The sequence below is a fragment of the Schistocerca serialis genome, chromosome 6 (assembly GCF_023864345.2).
Source record: "Schistocerca serialis cubense isolate TAMUIC-IGC-003099 chromosome 6, iqSchSeri2.2, whole genome shotgun sequence".
Lineage (NCBI taxonomy): Eukaryota > Metazoa > Arthropoda > Insecta > Orthoptera > Acrididae > Schistocerca > Schistocerca serialis.
The window spans coordinates 192,494,421-192,513,490 of NC_064643.1; the positions used below are offsets into that span (position 1 = coordinate 192,494,421).

General features: G+C 43.1%; 1 protein-coding gene across 1 annotated transcript in view; it reads right to left on the bottom strand.

The window, feature by feature from the left end:
- The window catches only part of LOC126484743 (lachesin-like), a 530,047-nt gene that overhangs the window by 131,038 nt on the left and 379,939 nt on the right, over nt 1–19,070 (bottom strand). The window lies entirely within an intron of this gene.

Below are 19,070 nucleotides of genomic sequence, written 5' to 3' on the forward strand. Positions count from 1 at the left end.
ATTATTTGTTGCTGAAAGGTCAAGTACACTTTCGCAACCATACACTTTGCATATAGTGTGAACACTCCAGTATTTGACGGTGACGTCGCCCGGCGTCCGGCTCTTTTCCGTAGACGCCTAGTGTGAACAGGCGTTTAGAGGCTTAAAATAAAAGAGGAACCCTATTGGCACAGATTGCGAAGCAGCAGTAGGAGGGACGGACGGCCGTAATGAGGTGTCAAGTGTCAGCTGGACCGGGTCTGTTGGGCGCTGCCGCGCTCACGTCAGATCCCCCGGGCAGTGCGGTGTGGGGACCGTAACCGTGTTAAGCGGCGCTGATCGAGTGCCCGACCCGGCGGAGCCGCACCTGCGCCCCGCCTTGCCGCCACCCCACTGCGGGTCCCTGGGGAGAGGAGGGGAGTAGCAGCAAGCCCGCCAGCCGGCAGCCTTGCCGGACAGCGCGACACACCGCCACGGTGCTGGACTCCAGCGCACCGCCGGGAGACAGATCACCTGACGTCACACAGGCTACCTACGCTGCTGCCATTCCACTACGAATCCCGACCCTAGTCTCTCTGACGATATTGAAATATCACTTCTCTCACTTTTACTACCCCAGTGTCACATACAGGCTGATTTTCTTCCACCGTGTACACCAGGGACTGATCGATCAGAGGATTCGGAACATAAAAGGTTTAATGGCCGTATGTCCGGAAACGTATGGTTTCCGTGCTAAAGACCATTTACTCAATCACACAGTGCTACAGGGACTGCGGTCTATTACTCGCTGTAGGATGCAGCCACAGTTGCACTATGTGTTGGACATGGTTTCGATGTACCTCAACGCATGCATGTATGCGCCATAGCATGTCCTGTCTCACACGTTCACATCGGGCAGGCTGCATCCGAACAGTGTCAAAGGTAGCATGAACATGCTGCTCCACTGTCTTCACACCTGAAATAGACCAAGCACAAACGATACTTTTGAGCCGGCTGCTGTGGCCGAGCGGTTCTAGGCGCTTCAGTCCGGAACCGCGCTGCTGCTACGGTCGCAAGTTCGAATCCTGCCTGGGGCTTGGTTGTGTGTGATGTCCTTAGGTTAGTTAGGTTTAAGTAGTTCTAAGTCTAGGGGACTGATGACCTCAGATGTTAAGTCCCATAGTGCTTAGAGCCGTTTGAACGATACTTTTGAGATGGCCCCATAACCAGAAATCGCACGGGTTGAGATCCGGTGAACGAGCAGACAATGCAGCTGGACCGCCTTGTCCGATCCATCGACTAGGGAAGACACGATTGAGATGCGTGCGGACATTAACGGCGAAGGAGGCTGCAGCACCACCAAGTAACAGCCACATTACCGTGCATGTCATCAATGGCACTTCTTCCAGCAAAGTCAATGTCACCCGCAAGAAACGGCAATAGTTCAGGCCTGTTGGGTTACGTGGAAGGAAGACTGCTCCCAAAATACGGTAGCCAGTTTCACCGGTCCGCACACTCCGGCTGCGCTGATTCTGATGATTCGCTGTCACCGTACCATGGAGGTTCTGCATACTCACCCACAGATGACTGTTAACGAAAGTTGAAGGTACCACTCTGCGTAAAGGTACCCTCATCTGTGACTAGAGTGGATGACACTAATCCCGGAATCATGGTTACCTCGTGAAGAAACCACTGACAAAACGGTTCCCGACGTGGAAAGTCTGCCGCTAGTACGTTTTCCACACGCTGTTGGCGATAAGTGTAGTAACAGTTGTCATGGAGAAGTTCCACACGAAAGTCTGGCTTACCCCGTATTGGCGGGCGAACTGCCTTCTACTGACACAGCTGTCGCCTTCTTGAGCGTTAATCACTTTTTCCTCCAACTAAGGTGTGGGAGATTACTGTGGAAGAGATTACAGATAGACTGGGACTCAAAAAATGGCGTAAGGTAACGTGGCAAAAAGAATGGGACTCCTCTGTCAAGGGTCGTCGCGTCTATTCCATGTTTCCGGACATTGAGGAAGGGCTGAGGTTAACACATGTAGATTCAAGCCGTGGGATGGTCCACTTTTTAAAGGGCCATGGGCCATACCCAGAACATCCAACACGTGTTGGGTTAGTCGAGAGTGACATATGTGTCTGTGGTGATTTGGGGACCCCCGAACATATTATGCTTAAGTGTAATACCCTTACGCACGTACGATAAGTACGGATATAAAATAAAAAATATGTAACCAAGAAACATTGAATATACTCAAGGACACAACAGATGAGGTCTCTACAAAAATGTATGATCTTTTCAGAAGCCAGAATCGTTATGGTAGGAAGCAGGAACATCATGCAAGACAAGGCCAAAATTGCACCAGAGACAGAACTACTTACACTAACTCTGGAAGTGACACTCAAAGTGAAATGGACCTAAGATGAGAATTAGAGTCGATATCGAGAATATAACTTGAATCGAAGTATCCAGCCTGGAAGTAATTGTGAAGGTTATTATTTCATGTGAAAATTCTGCACTAGTAACTATTGTAATTACACATATAAACAGATGACTTGAAACGTCTGTAGTCGTCAGTATCTTTTACATCTATTGTGGTTATACTACACCAGTATCTGATGGCTAACGCCCAAACAAGGAAGGCAGTGCACATAGTTTAGGTAATGTGCGTATTAACTGCAATTTAAAAGTAGCTACATTTAAAGGGCTTGTGCCCGCTGCTACAGGTGGCATATATAAATGTGGTTCTCAGAACCTTTAATGTTTTGTATTTCCTTAATGGAGATTTAACTAGATGGGGATAGCACCCTGTAGAAGACTAACTGTATAATTTTCAGTAAATCTGTGTAACTACTAGTAATTACTTGCAACTATTAGTAATAACCAATTTCAGAACCCATATACTGTCACATTCATATGTGTTAACATACCAATCATAAGTGAGTGTGATGGGCTAATACCAGTATGAAAAAAAAGTTCTAACGTTTCTGGTACGTCCTTTGTGATTTCCTGATTCCTGCAACGACTCTGTCTCAGACAAATGGTGAAACACTGTTACAAACATTGAATGCTGAGGTTGTTGTCAGCAGGTATGGGTTCCCTGATACGGCCTAGCTGCCAGCTGCCCATTGCCATTTGCCTTTCCGTAAGTAAACACCATCTTGACGAGCTCTCGATTCGAATACGGAACCATTGTGTACCACACTATATAACATCCACTACAAGGTTAATCAGCATGAGAAGTGGATAGGACTCAACGTTACCAATTAATATGGCAGGAGAGAGTGCTAGGGCATGATGTATGAAGAACACTACAACCCTCTAGGGTGACTACATGATACACCGCATATTACACTGCTGTCTGTGTAATAATGTATGCTTGAATAAATGGACCCTAGCATGGAAACCATGCATTTCCGTATGTACGGTCATTAGACCTTTTTTGTTCTGTATCCTCTCATCGATCAGTCCCTAGAGTATGTACACAGTGGAAAAAATCACACTATATATCTACGTGTATATAGAGTGATCCATAGTTTTTTCAAATTTCGTGTTTCTTCACCCACATCCCGTAGCTTTTTCCCTTTCTTTTAAGAAGTATATGAAGACGTATGTTGTTGGAACTGAAGACGAGGAACCCATGCCGCAGTGTCCGAGAAGTTGCTTCATGTAACTACATGTTCTGTAAGATGGCACGAACTATACCCCTTACATGAAGTCATTAAGATCACCGAACTCACGTTGAGCGAACAGTAAGGTTGAACAAAAATGACTGACAAGGCACAATGCATCTTGTAGAGGGTATAGCATGAACGTATTGGAATAATTAATGTTGGGTGATGGTTTTAAAGTAATTCACGCGATGTGAAAACTTTGTGGAAACGCATTGATTTACTGGAGGCTAGTTTATCCCAGGGAGGTATTCAGAGTTGACCACGGCCGGGTGGCGACGTGTGGCTGGGGAGCGGCGAAGGGAAGCGACAATAGGCAGCTTAGGGCGGCTCAAACTCTAAGACAGCGGTAACGGGGCGCGGCCTCCAGCTGCCCTAAGGTGAGTGACAGTGAGGGTGTGGTTGACCCCATGCTGGTGTACCGAGAAGCAGGCAGAAAACGGTACGCCTGTTGATAATTGGCCGTCGTCTCATTTTCAGCGAAACATGCGAGAAAGCCATGCAAAGCTACGGCAGAGTGGACAAAATATGAGTGTTTATGACTATAGCAACTTCACGCTGAATTCACGGTCCACAGAGTCTGAAGCAAATCAGGTGAAGAATGAAATACGCCGGCCTCCGATGGAAACGTGGGACCAAGGAATTTGAAATACTCCCTGGGACGGTTAAAGGCGCTACAGTCTGGAACCGCGCGGCCGCTACGGTCGCAGGTTCGAATCCTGCCTCGGGCATGGATGTGTGTGATGTCCTTAGGTTACTTAGGTTTAAGAAGTTCTAAGTTCTAGGGGACTGATGACCTTAGCAGTTAAGTCCAATAGTGCTCAGAGCCATTTGAACCATTTGAACTCCCTGGGAGTCAGAATTTGGGAGAAATTGGTCTTTTATGCAGATGCAGACGCTACCTTGATGGGTGGCCTGGGAGGAGCTAAATAGCAGAAGTTGAGAAGAAGGGATATTTTGTGGGAATTTGTGAACTTTCCAGAGCAGGCACTGGTCGGCGCTGGGAAGCGACGCAGAATTAACGCGACTGGTGCTGCGATTGGCGTAAGTGATTTTGCTGGAGGGGAAACCAAGGCGAAGGGTGGACTGACATAAGTCTCCGTAGAGGTCTTCCACTCCCAGCTTGCCTAGAGTGCGGACGTGACGTTCTTTACTCAGCTTGCCTGAGAGAGAGTGAGCATCTCTGCAGTTTAGGACTTAGCAAACGGGACGATTGAGCTTGGAGGTAGAAAGTTTTCGTTCAGCTATGTACTGAGAAAGATAGTTAGGGGTGCAGCCTTGCAGCACCACGAGGCCGGCCGACGTCCGCACAACGATGCCGCACCGCCACGCTGAATTCTGTGATATTGCGCCCGCTCCGGCTTGAGTTAGGCCACTGATTAATTTGTTGAATCACGTCGGCAAAGTTTCCACGAGAGTTTCATGGACCGTTTATTGTAGAATTCTTCTCGCACTTTGCATTACGCCTGGGTCAGTCGATAGGAATTAATTTTGATACATTGCGCTTTACTCCACGTAAACGCAATTTCTTCCCACTGCCTGTTAGGAGAGTCATGTAATGTGATTATTGAAGGTCTTGAGTTAAAATAAATGTGGGCTAAGCGACTGCATCTGTTTTCAATCAAGTAGTTGAAATCCTAAGTCACTTTCTTAATTAAAATTATGTTCAACATTTGCATCTGGTGCTCAATAGCTGAATATAACAACAATGTGCATCCTATTTTAATTAAAAGGGATCAATTCTGAATCAATTAATGTCGACATTGCCACCGCAGTTCAATCAGGAGTCACAGGGCCTTATTACTTTCTTTGCGTTATCCGATATTGTGGCAGTTTCGCACTCTCTGTTGATCTGTTAGTCAATTAGCTGGGGTGAACACACGACAAAACCAGATAAGTGACGGGTGGGGTGTTATAGTTCCTCATTATTGCTTACGTGGATGCTTCAGTGCTATTGTTAGGGTGGTCCTTATAAGGAGGTTACGTAAAAATGTCAAGTGATTTGAGAAAATCCTCTATTTTCTTTATTTTTGCCATTTTTTGATAATGTGCTAAATTTCATTATAATTAAGTAATACTGACCCATACCAAAAGACTTAAACGTTCAAAGACTTATATACTAAATTAAGTGAACGTAGTTTGTACCGGAATAAGCAACTGAAACCAACCCCTTGCACATATTTTTGAAACTGTGCTTCAATATATTTAAAGAAGAGAAAAATAAGTAGTACAGTGCAACAGAACATACAAAGTGTATGAATGCAATACTAGTTTCTGCACAACAGTCTTTTCAGTATCCATTTTTTACAATCAGTGTATTGTCTCCAGTGGTCTTGCACACATCGAAAAATTCATTCTTTTTCTTCTTCGTCAAGAGTTAACAGTCCACTAACATCTTGCATTAACATCACTCCTCTTTTCCGCCGTATCATATGTCATTGTAACTTTTCATAGCCTCTTTGGCTAAGTAGTGCAATTAACCTTGCCTCCTCAGAACTTTCGTACATCAATTGAAATGTTCGATTCCATATAAATTTCGGTCTGGCTTGAGTTAATTTTTTTTGTGTAAATTATATATTCCACATCTAAAGATAATTTTACATACATTTGGTCATCGAAACGCTACTTCACTGATAACCTATTTTTTTTTCACCTTCATCCATTTAGCGCTACGATCATTAATCATGAAAATTAGGAATCTGGATTGTTAACTTGAATGAATCAAAAACCGCTTTACAGAGAAGCTAATATTATTATGCTTTATTTTTCATGTCAATATAATTTATGTTTCATTTTTAGTTTTCCTAATTTTACTATCGATATCTGTCGGCAGTTACACAAAGAGAGGAAGGATATAGTTTTTATATTGTCAAAATTTGCAACCTTAATTATTAATTATTAGATGCATAAATCTTTACATAAATAATTATTTCCAGAATATATTACATATATAATACCCGAAAAGTAATCTCCATTAAGTCAGTAATAATAAAATTAATTTAAACTACATCTTGTTTTGAAAGCATTTGGATGGTATGTACATAATACTTTTAGAAGTTTTAGCCGCCAAATACGCCATAATAGTTTCGGTTGTTGTCGCGATTGGTTAATGTAACTATCTAGTTTTTTGTTTTGTGTTGAAATGCTGCACAATGCATTTACTTAGCAAGTATTGACGTAGAAAGTGTCAAGAATTTACGAATAAATACTGAGGGTGCCAAAAAGCAACAATATTCTAGATACTTTTATTGACACAAAAGACCTTTGACCTATTAACTGGGAAGCACAATCAGCGATGCGTTTTTCTTAGTACTGGTATGCTCAAGATAGTCATATTTACTTTATATTACATTTAGTCTGCCTCAAAACACATTCATTCAATAATTGCACCTTCTTACATTCATTTAGTTGAAGTAAGTGATTAAAAATATTTATTACCTCATTAGTTGCTAAGAGAGGAGAACTCCATGTGATAAAAATCGTCATAGTGGTTACAAATAATTTTCAAACTTGGTAACACTAACGAAACTTCCTGGTAGATTAAAACTGTGTACCGGTCAAGTGCCCGCAAAGGTAAAGGTCCAGAGTTCGAGTCTCGGTCCGGCACACTGTTTCTGTTGTGTCCGCACTATAACACAACAAATATTCCGTGATAACCAAATTTATTTGACCTTCTGTCACTCAAAACAAAACTTAAGTTCGACTACACAACACTTCGCTGGCTGTAGCGCCAAGGAGAAATCAGAGTCACTAGTAGAGAATACAAGTCCAAACCACTGCCAACCATTCGATACCGTCGCGTAGCAAGTTTCCAGCCAGGGAGCCCACAGTACGGTTCGGTCGTCGTGAATCCAGCAGCCGGGTAGTAACACAGTCATCGGCGAAGATGGAACTGGTTAAACGGGCTCAGGGAGCTCGCTTAAATCCGAAGGTCCGGCCAATCAGAGTGTTGGTAGATGGCGCCCTCGTACGGTTGCTCACTCTGGTGGCAAGGGCAGCGCCGCCAGGGTAATCCGTATCGATAGTGGTGTGTACGTTGCCGCTAACCCCGCGACGACGCGTTCACTTGCGACAGTTGTTGACATCGTGCGTGGCGCCAGCGGTACTCGCTGTGTGCCGCGCGTGTTGTAGCACGCCGCACCGAGTTGACGGCTGCTGTGCGGCGGCCGATACGACAGTTTTAATCTGCCAGGAAGTTTCATATCAGCGCACACTCCGCTGCAGACTGAAAATCTCATTCTAGGTAACAGGAACCTTACAGATTCCAGATATTAAACTGTTTCACATGCCAGAAAAAAAAATCGCCATTAGGTTGTTCAATAAGGTCGTGCAAGATTTTCCCTTTCTCCTGAATAATTTATCAATCGTGTGTTGTCCCCTGTTAGAAGTATGCGATCCAACTGTAACAGAATGAAGCTGGTGTGCAAAGGTCTTCAGTAAACTGCGCAGTATAAATTTGCGTCCAGATAAGGTCGAGAGAAAGTTCGCTAAAGCCATATCAGATTTCCGCAACTTTCCAGGCAGGCAGGAGAGTCGTAGGCTCTTCTAAACAACTGTAACGCCAAAATTTTCACACTAGGAACTGGTCGTAACATATTTTCTATCTGGCGCTATCACAGTTTGTTTCTGTTTCCGTGTGATTTCCCTCGGTGGTCTCGCAACATACTCTTCATTGTTTGCTCTTCTACCATTCGCTAAATAGTATCCCCAATTGCTCAAGTGGCCTAAATCTTCGGAAAATGTTTGAGACATCAAAGTCTGCTCCCCTTGTGCCCTATTTCTGTGACTGATTTTGACGTCAATGTGCTTTTGAGAATGCGTCATCCGGTGCTTCATACTGATGCTCACTTGAACTAAGCACCTTATAATCTTCGATATTAATCTTTCTGTAGGGGCGATACAGTTTTAAGGGCGATATACGCCCCATTCACAATGGACTGGTTGGACGGAACGGGTACATTGGATGGTTGATAGTAAAGGGTGACCCAAAAGTCCGTTAACATTTGAAAGTGCACTAATTCACGGTATAATGTAGATAGAGAGGTAAAAATTGACACAATTGCTCGAAATGACATGTGGTTTTATTGAAACCAAAAACGAGTGCAAAAACTGACCAGCAGATGACGCTGGACAGCAACACGTCAGAGTAGCCGCATAAGAATCGCGCATAAAGTGAGCAGTATTGGGGAAGGGAGTCAGATCATCCCTAGCTCGGCTGATAAACAGCTGCTGGAAGGTACGACTTTTATGCAGCTTCGCGCTCCTCCCCATTTTGCTACACCTCTGGGAGACCTCTTGCACACTTCGTTTGGTGAGGATCACGTGCTGAGCCTCCGCTTCCGTCATCCTTGTCCTTCCATGTCCCCAGATATCAATCCGTCTGATTACTTGTTATAGGGTTACGTGAAGTGGGAAGCCTGACACGATTGTCCGACCTTATTAGGGATGCTAAATGATAACATCCATTGACAATTTCTCACCACACCTACTGCTATGCTGTACAGTGCTGTTCACAACGTTGTCCCTCAACTACAGATATTGTTGATCAACGACGGGCGAAATGAGCATTTATATAAAAAATATCGTCTTCGCTGAAAATCAGTTTTTATGCTAATTATTTTGAGATTCGATTCCATTAAGATCTTGGCACACCACGATCACACAACAGCTATTGCAAACAACGAAGCTTCAGCATTGGTCGTACAAATTTGAAACCGTTTTTTATTATTGGATGTCGATTTAAATCACAGTGATCATCTTCAGTGCAAGACTACGTCTAGTGGAGTCATATAATGAAGCAGAAAATAAATGTTGAAACATAGGTTTTACCGTGAAGAACGTGCCAATTAGGAGGTAAGATTCAACTCTGATTGTATGAGTCAACTGAACTTACGTTTGCACTGAAGATGATCACTCTGTGATTGAAATCGATATGCAATAATAAAAAACGATTTCAAATTTACAAGACCAGTTCTAGTGCTTCCTTTGTCTGCAATGTTAGTTATTGCTTTTGTATCATATGAAGTCCAATCTACTGGTCATTTTATGCATTTTTTCTTAGTTTCAGTGAAAACCCACGACATTTCAAGAACGTGTGTAAATTTTTCCTTTCTATCTACATTATTCGTGAAGTATAAAATTTTCAAATGTTGTCGGATTATTTGGTTACCCTGTACATTAAGTTACTATGTGAACTCACAAGACAGTGATTCCGATACAGATCTTCCTTTTGTCGTGTTTGCGCACAGTTCAAAGGTCCACACGAGTACAAGGTATCTCTGTACAAGGTGGTGTGTGGTATGAAAATTGCGTTGCTATTTGATATGACTAAGGTGAAAAGAGACAAGGACGGAGGTCGGTATGTGAATTCGCGAGAACAGTGATGTATGGAAACGGGTGCAATAGGCAAGCACCAACGCACTAGAAAAGCAGGAGGAAGCCGTGAAATGCACGGGGAGTTTACAGTGAATGATGTTATCCAGACCTTATGCACCGAACGGCAAGGCAAAGAAATTTCTCACGATGTAACAAGGACCTATCACCGCGATACAGACCATATATCTAGTCAGCTGTAGGCTACTGTTGCCGACGAGGTCGACAATAGTACACATCGTTCAGAGGCTCTCCGGAGTAGATCCCAGGGGCAGTCATTTCTGGTTGTCCTTTCGCAGAGTGATGTTGAAACAGTTAGTCCCTGTCAAGCATTCTGAGTGCAAGACTACTATATTACTCAGTCTATAGCGAATTACAGTAATGGCAAATGCATTCATTAATCAGTAATATGCGCTAAATATGAACAATGGACAGTCATTTGTGTAATGCCTTGAATTGAAATGTGTTGAATATGGCTAATATTCTATTGGTGTCTGCTCATTTGGCCATGTCTGAAATGACAGATACAATGGGTACAGTGCATTACTGGTACAAGCACAGACATTTTTATTGGTGACTGAGGACAATGTGCTGAACAACATTATATTAGTATTTACTTCAGTTTCAGAGCAGTAATAATAGTTAGTGGGGTAGTACGCTATTAGGTTGATTAGTACGTCCAAGTACACGTGAAAGGAGCGAATCATTAATGCATATTTCCCCTTTGCACCAGGTCAGGTGATAACTGTGGATGCATGGGTGAAAAGCTTTTAGGCTATACTGACAGGCGTAGTCCACTTGGTGGTGCAGATCCCATATATATCAGAGAGGGCATTCGGCAACGATTGACTAAAACTGGGCAAAATAATTCAGTAGAAGACAAATGGGCATCTTTGAAAGATGATAAAACTGCAAGAAATGGAGCAGGTGAAAGGTAATACAAACGTCCACAAAATGAGACTGATAGGAAGTGCAAAATAGCTAAGCTGGAATGGATAGAGGACAATTATAATGATTTAGATATATGTATCGCTAGGGGAAAGACAGATACCGCTTATAGAAAAACTGGAGAAGCTTCTGGAGAAAAGAGAAGTAGCTGTATGAATATCAATGGTTCAGATGGAAAAGTCGTCCTCAGCAAATAAGGGAAAGCTGAAAGGTGGAATGAGTATATGGAAGTTCTGCAGGAGGGAGATGCACTTGAAGGCAATATTATAAAAACGGAAGAGGATGTAGATGTCCGTGAGACAGGAGATACGAAACAGCGAGAGTAATTTGACAGAGCGCTGAAGGACCTAAGTAGAAACAAGGCCCCGGAATGAACTACTAATACCTTTGGGAGAGCCAGCCATGACAAAACTCTTTCATCTTTTGAGCGATAGACGTGACTACTGACAGGTGTCATTATTACAGAACTTAATTTAGTTAATTCATGGTTACATTAATTATTTACAGAAGAAGGGAAAACTGGTAGAGACCGAAATTGGGAAAGATCATTTTGGATTCCGGAGAAATGTAAGAACACGTGAGGCAATTCTGATCTGTTATCTTGGAGCATAGGTTACGGCAAGGCAAATATAAGTTTATAGCATTTGTAGACTTAGAGACAGCTTTTGACAATGCCAACTGGAATACTCTGAGATTCTGAAGGTAGCAGGTGTAAAATAAAGGGAGGGAAAAGCTATTTACAACTTGTACAGAAACCAGACGGCAGTTTAAAAGTCGAGGGGCACGAAAGAGAAACACGGGTCGCGAAACGAGTGAGAGAGGAATAAAGAAAACGAAAGACAAATTTGGACTAGGAATTAAAGGTGAGGGAGAATAAATTAAAACTTTGAGGTTTGTCGATGGCAATTTAATGCTGTCAGAGACAGCAAAGGACTTCTAAGAGCAGCTGAAGGGAACGTACAGCTACTTGAAAGGCATTTATAAAATGAACATTGACAAAAACAAAACAAGGATAATGGAATGCAAAGTTATTAAATTAGGTGATGGTGAAAGGATTAGATCAGGGAACGAGGCTCTTGAAGTAGTAGATGACTTTTCCTATCGACGATGGTCGAAGTAGGGAGGATATAACATGAAGACTGCCAATGGAAGGAAAGAGTTTCTGTAGCAGAGAAATTTGTTAACATCGAACTTTGATTACAGTGTCAGGTCTCTCCCGAAAGTATTTTCAAGGGGTGTAGCCATGTGTGGAATTTCAAAATGGACGATAGACAGTTTACACAAGAAGAGAATACAAGTTGTGCTAAAGAAGAATGCTGAGGACTAGATGGGTAAATCGCTTAACTGACGAGAAGGTATTGAATAGAATTTAGAATTGGCGATAAAAGAAATTTGTGGCACAGCCTGACTAGAAGAAGGGATTCGTTAATAAGACGAATTCTTAGACATAAAGGGATCACCAATTTAGTATTGGAGGGAAGTGTGTTGGGTAAAACTTATAGAGGGAGACCAAGAGATGAATACAATAAGTAGGTTCAGAAGGATTCAAGTTGCAGTAATTATTCGGATATGAAGCAGCTTGGCAGGGATATGCGAGTAAGGGGTTCATTGGGGGATGACGTTAGGTCAATAGTGTGTAACAGGCTGGGAATTTCGATCGGAAGGGAAGCGTGCTCGGGTGGTCAAAGCTATTAAGGCTACGAGATTATCTAGTTTCGAATCCTGGTTGGGCACAAATGTTGACCTATTACCGTTAACTCATTTCGAAGGCGCGACGCGGGTGACGTCAATGACACATTTGAATAATCTGTTATTGCCATTTGCTTGTGTAATGTAGACTCGCCGCATTCTATATTAATGCAAAAGTGAAGCTTACAATATAATAGCTGACCGTCGTCAGAAACAACAGTGAAAACATACCTACATAAACTTGAAATTCTGCTTCGGCGGTGAAGTGAATAATTATTTGAAATTTGTTCGTAGTACCAAATGAGAGAAGGAGATGACTTCTGAGTCATCTGTTCAGTGAGGCCAGCGAACTTTCACGTGGGAAGACGTACCCACGTCTGTCATCCAAGCTGAGCTCTTCTTGATGCCCAGCGAGGTTAGAGCGGCTGTAGTTATCGGAGGTGGAAAATCTGCATACTGATCTTTCAGGCGCTGCACATTAGAAAGTCTACTACAGATATAATGTGTTTTTCCTACAGTACCCTACACTTACGAAGAGCTAACTTTGGTTGTTTGCTCTTCTTCGTTGTGTTGCTATTTTAGTGACCACCCGTGTATATACTTTGTACGCCACAGAGGTTACTTAATACCAATATTAGAGGCTTTTGTATCATTTTCTATTGGCCGTAGTTCCACTTACCTTACTGTCGCGATATCTTGCTAGATAAGCTACCATGACAGCTGAACAGTTCGCGTGGTGTAGCCTTCCTCGAATACAGATTCTCTAAATTTACCCAATAGACTGGCGCGAGAACGAAGTATCTCAAGTATTTCCGCTTTATTCCCTAAACGAGTCTCGTAATTTTCATGTGGGTGTAAATCGTTCGCTTTCTGTTTTTTGCCTACCTGCAAGGGCACCAAACAAGAGAACAGAAGAATACTCTAGACTACCCATGCAAGCAGACTTATTTTGTAGAAGCTGTAGTCACATATAATCAACTCTATCATGATATAATCTTACTGCATGCAGTGTGTTTGGGAAAATTTCAATGTCTATGCAGATAAACAAACGCTCTCCATAGCGAGCTAAGCACTAATGCCCTGCAGAGCTGCGACGAAGTCCAAAACCCATACATTCGAACAACGTGGGAATGAGGTACACCAAAGTAAGAACCTCGTAGTTCAATGCAAATTTGATTCTGCTACTTACGCTAAGAGCGTGGAAAGTCATAATCGCTGTGAGCTAACGAAAACAGTCCAAATATCGCTGGTATGAAAGTCCTAAGTAACAGCAAGACTCTGTATGGAAGAAATGTATAGAGCCAAACGATAAAAGTGATTATAATGCAGAGAATTAACTTTGCAGTGATGATGGTCATCCTTAGACAGCCAGTAGTTCTGTCGATTCCACACGTGGTGCTGATGGTGGTGTGTTGGGGCTTATGGGCGCTCAACATCGAGGTCATCAGCGCCCTGACACACATTAAAAGGAACGAATGTGGACAGACCTAAGAAAACTAAAGCACACTCTCAAAGAAAGTAGGAAAAGAAGGAAAATGCTACATAAGAAAGTAAAACCTAAGGAAAAGGGAAACATAGCAACAAGAATGTCACAGGAAATTGTTATTGGCTGGCCACTTACATAAAATATGGGTGAGCTTGTCACACAGTGAGCAAATTAAAATCCTCTCCCTAAAATATTTGTAAAAACATTTGACAGGGCACAGAACTTTAAAACTTTAACCACATTCGTCCGAGTGTTGCCTAAAAGAGATGGCAGGTCCGCTGGCAAGTCAGCCGCGACCCGCTGGTCAGAAAATAAAACGCAATCCAATAAAACGTGGCGCACAGTCACCTGGACGCCGCAAGCACCACACATTGGAGGGTCCTCTCGCCGGAGCAGGAAGCCATGCGTCATAGGGCTGTGGCCTATTCGAAGCCGAGTGAGGAGAACCTCGTCCCGTCGATGGGGCTGAAAGGAAGTACACCACACACGCGTTGTGGGCTTGACTATACTGAGCTTATTGTCAGTCACTTCCAGCCACTCATCCTCCCACCGACGCATGACCCGTGAGCTCAACAGCGAGGTGAGTGCGTGCAAGGGGATAGCACACTGAGATACTTGTGGGGCAAAACACGCCTCCTCGGCTGCGAGATCTGCCCTTTCATTCCTAGCAATGCCAACATGCCCCGGAACCCAGCAGAAAGCTACAACCTTCCCCAGTCGCTGTAGTCGGAGGAGGGCATCCTGGATGGTCTGGACAATTTTGTCTGCCGGATATAAACGTTGCAATGAGTGAAGGGCACTGAGTGAATCGGAACAGACAAGAAATTTAGGAGAGGAAGAATGTCTCATGTGCTCCAGTGCCCGCAAGATCGCAAACAATTCTGCATCATAGACAGTAAAAGTCTGAGGCAGTCGGACCTTGAGGACACGATATGTAAAAACAACTGAGCAACCAACAGAATCCCCTTGTTTCGACCCATCCGTAAAAACAGCTACATAGTCGTGGTGCTCAGATAAAATGGCAGAAAATGCTGCATTAAAAACGGTGGCAGGAGTGCAATCTCTCTTGTACTGCAATAAATCTAAAATCACTCCGGGCCTCTTCAGTAACCAGGGTGGCAGGCGGTTAAAACCTTGGATTTGGGGTTGTACAGACTCCACATCGAGGGACTCTAGTACACGTTGCACACGGATCCCAAACCGCAACGTAGCCCGGGGACGGCGGGAAAAAAGGCGGTCCAGAGGTGGATGGGCAACAAGATGGTGAGCAGGCGATCTGGGAGCTGCAAGAAACTTACACGCCTGGCGCACCAGCTGGAGCTGCCGCCGGATGGTAAGTGGCGGTTCGCCAGACTCAGCACAAAGGCTGGGTACGGGACTGGTCCGATAAGCACCTGTGGCCAGTCGGAGCCCAGCACGGTGAACAGCGTCAAGAATCCGCAAATAAGATGGCCTCGCTGACCCGTATACTGTGCACCCATAGTCCAGCCGTGAACGCTCAAAAGCTCCATAAAACTGAAGGAGACGCGCCCTGTCCGCGCCCCAAGATCTGTGGCTGAGGCACTTGAGGATGTGATTCCCTCTTGAAGCAGTGGCAGTGGCCTCGTAAACATGTGTCGGTGCTAGTCGATGTAGCAATCTCTCTATGATGTATACTTGCACACGGAAGCGAGGAATGAAAATTTGTACCAAGGCCGGTAATTCGAACAAAGATCTCCTGCTCACTAGGCAAATGTACTAATCACCACTACGCCATCCTCACACGATTGCTTTCCACAACTGATACAAATGATGAGCCACTGCGGTGTTTAGGAGGAATACAAAGTGGGCTGATAGATGAATGTAAATTGAGATTCAGGACGGAGACGTGCTGGGGTAGTCCATGCAGTTGTGCAAAACCACCGTGCCATAGTCGCACAGTGTTTAGCACATCCACCTAATGAGCCGGAGACCTAGGTTCGAATACTGGCCTTGGTATAAATTTTCGTTCATCGCTCCAGTCTGCTCACACACATCACAGAACTTTGGGACTTGAAAAGGTTTCTGGAACCATATAGTTTCATTTGATTAAATTCTATCTATGTTGACCAGCCTGTTCATTGCCGCGTAACTATTACTGAACATCTGAAACACGATGAAAACAATATGAAGATATTGAAAGTAGAATACTGTGATTGATCAGACTCCTCTCAATTAATAACCGTACTTTTCGATCCCTCTTCTTGTATTTTCATCAGGAGTTTCTGATGCTCCCAAGAGGTTGCAAAATGTCGAACACCAGTGCCGATTTCACGCATAAAGACGTTTACCAAGCTCTTTCTCCTAAGGAGGGGAGTTATCGGACAAACCTTTGTCTAAATGGTAGCCCTTCGTTACTGTTTAGTTACTAATTGCAGGCTGTAGGAGCAGAAAAATGTTTCCAAAACAGGTCATAAACAAAAGCACAACTGTTATTGTACTACTGAAGTATTTTCGTGAGAACACTTGAATCCCTGCAAGCGGAAGCCTGATAGTTACTTCCATTACGGCTGGAAGCCATGATCCCAGAAGCCTGTAGCAGTCATCTACGGTTTCCTTTAGCTTCCTTCTGTGCGTAGCACAGATATGTTGTTGTATGGATATCCTGCTTATAGTCTTCCCTGCGCTATACTATAGAAGATTTCATATATTGCTTCACAGTTTCGATAATGATGTTTAATATGTCATTTGGTTCCTCTCCCTGATTCATAAGTAACTTCAGTAACTTCGGCAAGTAAGGGAAAGGATCAAGGGAGTCAGTACGAGGTCGAAGGAATTCTTTTACTTAAAACTAACTAAAAATCTGTATTCCACATCCGTTTCTCAAAGTATAAACTAGCTATTCCGCTACCGTGTAACCGTACAATAAAACTGCTAAACGGGAAGCAGATTTCTCGTTCATGCTTGCGAATATAATAAAACGTGTTAGGAAGGTCCTACACAGATATCTGAACACAATATAACGCCACCTTTGGCATCCAAAAGAGGGTGAAACTTCCTGGGGATTAGAGTACATCAAAAATTAATTTAAAACACCACAGCTTCTGGCCTATTGTTCATTGCCTCGAACTCAGGAGAAATTTATCGAGCTTTTTGATTTTTCCTATTTACAGACAAAAAGCCTTGATAACATTAAAAATTGTCATGTAATACACGGACAGCCAACCTTACAAATGTAATATATTTTTCAAGGAGCTTAATAGCACCTCGGTAGGGAAAACAGAATGCTTGGAAAAATGCAAGCACCACTGGAAACTTACCGTTTGTATCTATATGATCGAAACACTCAATGCAGTTGATTCTTTATTATACTTTTCCTAGAGCAGTGCACTCTGCATGTATCCCTCTGTACGGAATGAGGAAGGAGTCGGACGTCGGACACACAGCACATACTCATTGGTCAGTAATACAGAACATGAGCTTTTTCCAGTTCATTCCGGGGTTGGTACAGCAATCAGTATTTATACATCACTTGTGTGCAGCCAGACTACGCACTACATCTCCTGCATGTTTATGATGTAAAGTTTATTGAAGGCTTGATCCTGTTTGGTTTGCAATGGACTGCGCCACATGACGTAATTAGGACACCCTCTTTGAAAGGGGCATTTATCTGCTAGGATATTTTATGCACGGTATCCCATGTACCGATCGCTACCAAATATCAGACAATCCGAAGATGCCTAAATGAAGGATAAACGAGTCATCGGAAAATAATAAAAAAATTGGATACTGCAACCAAGATTGCTTGTTTCTTCACACTCAGAACATATCCTATTTGAACCACTGAAACTTCTGTATTATTATATGGTACGAGAGCTTTCTCATCAGTACCTCTCCTATGACCGTTACTTTTCCGCACTTACCACCACACTATGTTTTCCACAATGCGCTCACTACAAACCTATTATCCATAGCAATTCTGTTCTTTGCACTGCTCTTAAAGATACCGTACCTGTAAATAACTTCTTTAAACATGTAGGCTGCGTCGACAGTTTCTTCTGTCTATAATACTGTAAGACGACAGACCTTCACAACACCTCAATGAAAGGTGCAAGGGAGGCATGGAACACCTTGTTAGATTAAGGGTAAAATTCCTCTTCAAACATCTTCAACGTCCTTAGGTTAGTTAGGTTTAAGTAGTTCTAAGTTCTAGGGGACTGATGACCATAGATGTTACGTCCCATAGTGCTCAGAGCCATTTGAACCAATCCATACATAAATTATCCACTCTCCATCCTTTTTCGAAAACCCTTCGTGACATCCATCTCTCTACACTAGACACCCAGAAAATTGTTCCTACACACGTAACCATATTTTTAGTTACATACATCGGTTCTCTCAAGTTTTCGAAGTTCCTTATGTAATGCCTCACCACAGAATCGACAATCACTTATCAAAATCACCTTCATTCCTCTCTAGCCTCATATACTCATACTATCACCTCAGCATTGTAATGTAAATCTTGTTAACTATATTGCTTAACACAGTAATCGTAAAAGTCTAATTTTTTCGTAAGTATTTAATTAATGTCTTAATTTTTTGTTCGTTAAGTGTAGAGTTCTGATACTGCTGGCTGTGGAACTATCTACTGCTGCAAACCAACACCTCATCCGAGTAAAGGCAGGGGGATGACTCAGCAGCAGGGAGAAAAACTGGATGATAATAGTTCACTTAGAAATATATTGCTCCTGTGATATGTTTGTGTGATCGCTGTAACTTGCCACATTGTGTCTCTGGCATGTAACTAAACAGACATGTAAACTTGATACTCTATAATATCGGCGTCGTAGAGGTGCATGTGCTAGCCATAGTCTCCTGCATTTGCATGGCTCTTCGTTCTGTCAGTGGTGACATGGCATGTGCTCAAAACATGATCCTCCGCATGCAATAAAATTGTTTTTCATGGGGTCGTTGCTTATTTGCTGGT